This window comes from Adiantum capillus-veneris, chromosome 6 (assembly GCF_014529385.1).
Source record: "Adiantum capillus-veneris isolate H3 chromosome 6, ASM1452938v2, whole genome shotgun sequence".
Classification (NCBI taxonomy): domain Eukaryota; kingdom Viridiplantae; phylum Streptophyta; class Polypodiopsida; order Polypodiales; family Pteridaceae; genus Adiantum; species Adiantum capillus-veneris.
Genome location: NC_140936.1, coordinates 120485448 through 120494080, shown reverse-complemented (window position 1 = coordinate 120494080; position 8633 = coordinate 120485448). Strand labels below are relative to the sequence as shown.

Sequence of the window (8633 nt, the reverse complement as noted above, 5' to 3'; positions counted from 1 at the left end):
AGGATCGAGGATTCTGGGGGTGTTTACATGCATGTATCACCATATGAGTGCGATACTTCTTCTCTCCCTCTATCGCCTAGCTTTTCTCCTTCTTTCCCTTCCTCAGTCCCTCTACCATTTTCCTCAACATCTACAGTCCCACTAGGAGAGGTAACTCACTGGGGAGCTCACACCCGCCACAGTGGGTGCCTTTCGCAAGTCTGACATGGTATCGCCAGTCTTAGAGCATTTCGACAGTCCATCGACGAAGCACAGTGGCCTCATTTCTTCGAGTGGATCTCCCTCACTTGCTCTTGGAGCACCCTCTGGAGTTGGCATGGAGGCATGTGTGGATCCTATGATAGCTTCATAGCATAGTCCTTTGGCAATTGTACGCTCCCTTAGCACATATTGAGCGAGATATTGTGCAGGCATCATTGTAGAGACCTACTTCAGTGACATTGATCTTTCCTCACACACTCATGTGCTTGAGCATTTCTTGCGAGATCCTTGTGTCATTGAGGACCGTACAGCTATCGAGATTAGTAGTCTGAGGACCACCCGGGCTATGGTGGTAGCTGTAGATAGTGTCAAACGCTCTTACATTGCACTATCTGGACGGGGATCCAGGGATGCACTTGCAGCTCATCGCACACACAACGCATCAATGGCAACTACATCCGTCACATGTATTTCTTAGGCCACTTTTCGTGTGTTGTGCATTAGTCAGTCCACCTTGCATGTCGGTTGCCTTAGGAGATAATGACTTGATGTGGGGAATAGTGATGAGCTTTGCGCGAGCAATGGGCATCCTCCGTGATGCTCACGTATTCTAGATTTACACATGAGAGAGCTCATAGGACAGTTTTGGGAGGAGAATTGCTGCACCTTGTCAAACTTCAGAAAGACAATTTGACATAGGATTGGTCGCAAGCAATACATAGAGCATGGTGCTATGATCCTATAGATTACACAAAGTCATCTCTTTCATGCATTCCAGGATGCCCACCCCGAGACTAGCATTGGTGAGCACTCCTTTGAGACCTACAAGCCTTGGTATGTGTGATTCATGTGCGAGAGGGAGACAAGTTGTTGCAGATACCATGCAATTTAAGATTATGTATGATGTGTTCCGTGCTCTTTCGAGACGTGCTGGAGAGGTTCTGATGGGGCCACGATGCTTCATCCACTCTTTGTTGTGTGAGCGTGTAGACGGGGCCTTCTACCATCAAATGTTGTGTGTGGAGGGCAAGTGTGTCCAATGTGGGGATCTTGCACAACTTACGCCTATCCTAGATAACGGTGATGCGGATGCGGCAGTTACATGGAATGACGATGACTACCAGACATACACAGGGCTTCGAGGTGGCACATCTTGTAGGTTGCAACTCACATCTCATATTGCACCTTGTCCCTACTTCATGCAGTATTTTAGGTCCACTATGTATCCATATGTACAGCATGCGCATCGCGCAAAGTGGCAAGATCGTCAGTTTTGTGCTTGCCTTGCCGCCTTCCCCATTGGTGTTGTGGTCTTTGTCATGGATTTTGCAGAGAACTACACCTTTCCTCCACAACAGGATATCCAGTCCGTATATTACTTCTCTAAGAAGGTAGAAATAATAGTTTCATAACTTTACATTTGCTTTGCATTTATAGCCACATGATGTAATTGTATTGTTTTATTTACTCTAACCTTTTTAAATGCTCTTGAAGGTGGCAATTGTTGTCCATATTATCGTCATATGCTTGGCAAAAACTCATGGAGTGGAAAGCTTTGAGGACTCATGAGTGATCATACGTGAGTACCATTTGTAAATCAGTGATGATCGCTCCTGCAGTGCAAAGTTTGTGTAGCATTGTTTCCAGCAACATGATCTTTTCCTTCATGAGCTCCACATTGCATTCTCTTGTTGCTATATTTGGTTGGGGATGGTTGTGGTGCACAATTCAAAAGCGCAAGTCAGTTCTTTTGGTTGTACATATGGCACCATAGTAGTAGCATACCTTGGATTTGGAGCTTCTTTGAGTTAGGGCATGAAAAGGGAGAGCACAATGGTGCGGGCGCTTGTGTAAAGCGCGCTCTTTGATGATATCAGCTTCAACGCAGCAATGATCAATTTAGAGATGCTAGATAGGTTGTGGAGTGGTGCTCATAGCACATGGCACATGGCACATGACTCATCTTCAAGAAGTTGATGCTCAGTGAGGAGGTTCTTTTGGTGTGTGGATAGCCAGGATATTGATCTCACCATTTGGGACTGTGACACTATAATAGGTACGCACCAGTTGCACAACATTTGAAGCGCCACAATGTGGGATCCCACCATCTTTACTAGGCACCACTCATGCTTTTATGATGCCTGCATACATGGTGAATGGACAGATTGCACCATGAAAGAGTGGGATGACAATGGACACTACATCCTCTTTCACCATCATAGGGTATTATCACATCAAGTAGCTTCATTGATAGCCGGACCACACAGTTCTCAAATGATGTTGATACTCTCACATATTACTTGGCAGAGGGAGATGATTTTGCAATTATTGCTGAGGAGGGGAATGCAGAGGGACTTGACTACTATATTCTTAGGTGCATCAAGGCAAAGTATGTGCTTCAGGAATCCACCGTGGATGATTATGGTGAGGCATATGATGCTCACAATATGGTTGTTTCAGGGCACTATTTCCAGTAGGTCCATGGACATGGGCATTACGTCCATTTTCTATAGTATGAGTGGCCAAATGTGTCCATACACTACTCCCGTATTGTCCTTGTTGTGAAGCTAAGGATAGAGAGGATTGCTAGCAAGAAAAAAGGGAGAACCCCTCGCTGGCGTTCGGATTCGGATGAGCACAAGAGCATCATGGAGACAATCCACAACATAGAAGGAGTTGTGGACCTTGCAGATGATACTGGAGCTCTTTAGGAGATGATAGTTGTGATGATGAGTGCTAGTGATGACCCCTACATTCGTGCTATTTATCTTTTCACCTTTTGTCCCTTTTGGTAATTTCTATTCTTGTATACTCTGGTTCATTGATATTCTTTATTATGGTGTTGTACTTGCCCCTATTCATTTGATGTTCATTTTTGAAATTACCATTCATAGGTTGTTATTTAGGTTTTCCATTGATCTACTTTTATTAAAGGTTCATGGTCTTATGTTGCTGTCTTGACTGTTATTAGCAATTGTTAGTTGCACACATGAGGTGGTCACAGCCTAGCATCCCCCCCCCCCCCCCCCCCCCCCCCCCCCCCCCCAACCCAAAAACCTTCTACCTTTCAATTCATTCCCCTTTCCCCTGACATCTTTCTAGAGCTAGAGGAGATTGAGGCTTTGTTTCACATTGATGCCATCACTGGAGAGCATTATAATGACACACATCTATTGTTGTCTTACCACATTGCTGATACTCCTCTCTCCTTGATTGTGTGTTTCCATGTCTTTTGGTACAAGTCGATGCGGCTATGGAAGCTACTAATCTTGTGAAGCCATGCTACCTATTATTTTGTGTCAAGTAAACTAAATAATTATGCGTAATGTCTTGCTACTCCCAAATAACATGATCATCCCACGAACAATAAGAAATTACCTCATATATCTCCTATCTGTATTACCACCATGTAAAATGGTATCAATGTATCCTTGTATCTCCGATACTAAGTACATTGCATGTATGGGTGCACAATTTTTAAAAATTATTCAAAAATGATAATCTTGAAAGGATGCGATTTTAGTAGAGGCAAAAATTAGGCGGCCATGCAGGTGGGGCATGGTAGGTCTATCTGAAATTAGATTCCCCCGTTTTTTATCGACATCGCCCTTCTCGAAAGATCTTTCAAAAGCGGTGCATGGTGGCTCTTGTAGGCATTTAAGGCACCAACATGAGATCTCTCTCTCTCTCTCTCTCTCTCTCTCTCACACACACACACACACACACACACACACACACACACACACACACACACACACACACACACACACACACACACACACACACACACACACACACACACACACACACACACACACACACACAAAAGCTTTCACGGGACAAAAAATCTTAGCTGATGATTATTTAAGGAGCCTTGCATCTACATCTCTATTATTCCGCCCATTACATGATCACACAAACAACTATCACAGTAGAAGCAAGTATTTGGCCTCTCAGCCAAAGGCACGATACGAGTCGCCAAGGCTACCCCATACTCCCGAGTGTGGTGAGTACAATTAAAATATCCTCGTAGCTGATGACCATAACTACGGTATAGGAAAATCTTATGAGGAGGTAGAAACTGGGCTAGCAGATGTAGCCGATCTGAAAAACCAGGCTTTATTGAATGATCGATATAATAATACTTTGGCCCTAGACCCACTGCTTCAGGAAACATCGCCAATCGGATATTATTCTTGAAATGTTCACGACCCCAAAGTGTCACTCGTGTCACTCGATCCTGATATGTCCACCACTTTGCTTGGGAAATAGAGGTTCCTAACTGCGGGAATAGATGAAGTTCATAACAGAGTAATGTTGCTCGACGTATAGATTCATTTGACATAAAGAGATGTGCAGTTGCTATGAAAAAAACCTGGTCATGACTGTAGGCCATAATACACCAAGGATGCAAAATAGTTGAAGAATGCCAAACTCTGGAAATGATACTCTATACTTGGGTTTTATATTTGACCAACCATTTTTAATAAAACCATAAAAAAAAAAAACTCCTAAACCAAATTCGAAATATGAAAGTGTGCCGGAAATTGTGTTTACTCTCACATTGTAAATGATGCTTCTTTTTTTCACACTACTGGGAGTGCTGAAGCTTAGTATAGGGCTAGGATAGCATGTATAAATACCTACTGTGTATATATACCCGAGACGTGGTACAACTTACTAGCTACGAGTCTATAGACCTGGCTGTGAATATGGGAATTATTGCTATTTAATTTTACCTTATGGTGATGTAGACTGTCTGACCGGGATTTACATTTAACTTAAACAAAATAGTTGAAGACCACTTACTCTGGAAATGATACTCGGGACTTGGTTTTTTATATATAACCAACCGTTTAGAATAAAACCAGTTTATTGACTCTTAAGACTAATTGGGATTTGGAAAGTTTACCCAAAATTTATCATACACTCACAGTGTAGAATGGTTTTTTACAATAGTGGAATGCTAAAACTTAAAGTCGGGCTAGGATAGCAGATAAAAATACCTACTGGGTTTGAATATCCGAAGTCGAATACAGTTTACTCGCTTCTAATCAAAAGAGCCGGGCTTTGACTATGGGAATTAATGCTATCTTAAGTTACCATAGGGTGAGGTGGACTGTCCGACTTGGCTTCATATTTTCTGGTCACAGTACTAATCTTTAATTTTTGTAAGCGTGGTATGGAGTCCTTCTTGCCTCTACTGCACGCCACCGCTTAGGTTTTGGGGTATGGGTCTGCTATGACTGTCTTCCCCGCCCTTTTCCCTTGAGCATAAGTTGCAGATATGGTGGAATCTCACCTGTAATCCTCCGGATCTTAGGCTGTGAGGGATCCCGGTGTATGTGCCTCTATATTGACATCCTCGGTTGTGGGCTTAACCTGTCCAACTCAATGGTCGCGTCTGCTACAGAGGAGCATCAACTGTATAAATAAGACTTCTAAGGTGAGTAATCATACTCACATAGCTGCGTGCTCTGTTATCGTCTCTCTGTGTGTGTTAGTTCAAAATTGTGTGTATTTTATCTACTGGTTGCTGTGGCTCAACATGCCAAAAAAATTGGAGAAAGCCATTGTGGAGGCGTTGTCGCCTCCTAATCTACAGGTTAACAGAAATTTGTTTTTTTGATTCTTGAATATATAAAAAAGGGGAAATCTTTTTGTGCTCTCAACGGAAAAAACCAGTTAAATAGATTGTTTTCTTTATTTTTTTAACTTGCTCCGGAGACTGTTGTTAAAAGGTTTATGTGGAGAAAAGTATGTGGTAATGTATGGTAACTTTGGATAGATTGGAATGGGGGTTTTGCTTCGACTAATGATGTATATTGCTATTTAAAGTATTGGTAGACTGGCGCATAAAAAACGAGTAACTACCGAGTAATGTTTGATGCAAATAAATAAATCTAGTTTCGGAAAAAAAGGGGGCTGTATAACTGGTTTTTTTAGAGTAAAATTTGTCCTTTATAATTTTTTGAAAAAAAGGCAGATTGCCAGGTTTATTTCTTATCTTATGGATGCATGGAAAAGAGGATGGTGGGGTATTTAAAAGACATGGTGTGTATATACGGTTGACTTTGGTAATATTGTTACTCAATTGGGTAATGTACTTATGAAAGGTGTACTGCAGATCTGAAAATAACCTCTCCTTCACAAAAACATGAGATGTTGGATAAGTTTTGTTACTTTGCTGAGGTATTTTTGGTAAAAGGACACCCGGAACTAAATCAGTTACTAGTTCTGGGGCCTATTTTATTAAAACTACTTAAGATTATTCTGAGGTCATTATAAATAGGTTTTGGAAATGGTGGCCAGGAATCTGATATTACAGTAGGTTATGTGAGGCTTCGCATACCTGATTGTAGGAGTAAATAATGTTTTTTCAAATTGACTTGACCATTTTTTACAAGTAAGATTGATCTTCTTTACCGGTTGCCTATTGTACTGAATCAACTAAAAGATTATTTTGTATATACTGAGTAGTGGCTTCTGGTATGGTGCCCTATATGCTGACAGCACATACCGGACTGAGGTTGAATAAAAGCAAGTTTTTAATTTACTGGTTTTTTTCATCATCATCATATGCTAGGAAGAGCAGTGGTAGTTTTTGATAAACCTATCACTAATTCAATGTGTTGACAAGTTTCTGATGGCCAAGGCGAACCTTGGCTACTCAATTTAATTTTCTTACCATCTTCTGCTGGCTTCTTATTCTCATTTAAAGTATATAGGCACTTGTCCTTACCTACCATCTTGCTAGTGGGTTTGTTTAAAAGGATCTCGATACTATAGGGTAAATCATATAGTGACCTTAAGCGGATCGTGGCTGGTTACTCTGATGTTTTTAGAATAAACGATTTTATTTACTGATTTAACTAAAAGGATACTCTGAATTTACTGATTACTTCTGGGTTATTGCCCTAGTTTCAGATATTTGATAGGAATGAATGCATTATATGGTAGATGAGTATGGCATACAGTTCCCTCGATCTAAGCACGGCCGGAGATTTTTTTAAAATTTCTCGGACTGAGTCTAAGTTGGCCTATCTCAGCCTAATTATAAAACTAGTTCCAAATAATAGGTTCTATTACAAATGTTGCAAGGGAGTGGTTAGTTTTGGTCTGGCTTGAGACTACTTCAATGGAATATAAGTCACTCTTATCTAGTTAAGGATGAAGTTCTGGTAAAAATTTAATTTTCTCCTTAAACTCCTTTAAACCTTAAGATTGGTAAAAAATATTCTTTTTGAAAAAAACAATATAATAAGAATTTATGGCTGCTCTATGGGGTTGGGTACCGTCTGTATCAGATTGGCAGAAAATCCAAGGATCTTCGTTTTTTTATAAAAACCTTTGAATCTAAAATAACAAATTACAAGTTAAGAACTATGTTTTTTTAATGGTGACATGGATAACAACTGGGATGCCCAGCATCACCTGCGTATAGTCACGTGCAACGAACTGTTTTCTTGTGGCTATGGGTGCAGGTGAGGGCTACCTTCCTTGATTAAAACGTCCAGTTCTTAACAAATGGTGGATCTCTTATTGTGATGCAAAATTTCCCAGACTTTGGGTTTAAGGATTCTTGAGCTGTATTCTGTTATCTTCATTACCTTGTACAAAATTTATTTTCAACTGCAAATAAATTATTGTACAAATCCACTGTACTTTTCTAGAATTGTTAGTTTGTGAACAGTTAGTGTTCGTTTGCGTATATATATATATATATGTAGATTTAGAACTGCTACACACACACACACACAATTTTTCTGTGTGTACGTGTCTGTGGTTGTGTGGGGGGGGGGGACATAGATAATGACAATGTGTGTGTGTTTGAGAGAGAGAGAGAGAGAGAGAGAGAGAGAGAGAGAGAGAGAGAGAGAGAGAGAGAGAGCCAACTTTTGTGACCTTTTGTCCACGCACTTGTGTGTGAGAGAGAGGGAGAGGCACATTCTGAATTTGTGCACGTGTGTGTATGTGCGCATGTGCGCGCGCACGCGCACGCGCACGTGTGTGTGTGTGTGTGTGTGTGTGAGAGAGAGAGAGAGAGAGAGAGAGAGAGAGAGAGAGAGAGAGAGAGAGAGAGAGAGAGAGAGAGAGAGAGAGAGAGAGAGAGATTGATTTTGTGTACGTGTGTGTCACCAAAGAAAGTGTGGAAGTCAACCTCCTACAAGGGAATGTAAAGATGCGACGCATCACCCCGTATCTGGTGTCGCTTTGTTGAGGGCCCCTCTGCAGATTGAAGCGATGGCGACCTTCAAGATGTATTGATGAACTCAATCTTTTGAGATCGAGTTTTGACCTTAACATTTAAAAAGAAGTTTTTTTTCTCTTTTTATTTAGTTAACTCGCCGAGTTACGTGGCAAGGCACGTAACTCACTGGGTTAAATGCCATTCAAACCATTGGAAAAGTGTCCATGTAACTCACCGAGTT

General features: G+C 41.1%; 1 pseudogene; it reads left to right on the top strand.

Annotated features, from left to right (window-relative positions):
- The first annotated feature begins 2148 nt into the window (after positions 1-2148).
- Positions 2149-2912, top strand: LOC147456176 (uncharacterized; annotated as a pseudogene).
- The last annotated feature ends 5721 nt before the right edge of the window (positions 2913-8633 follow it).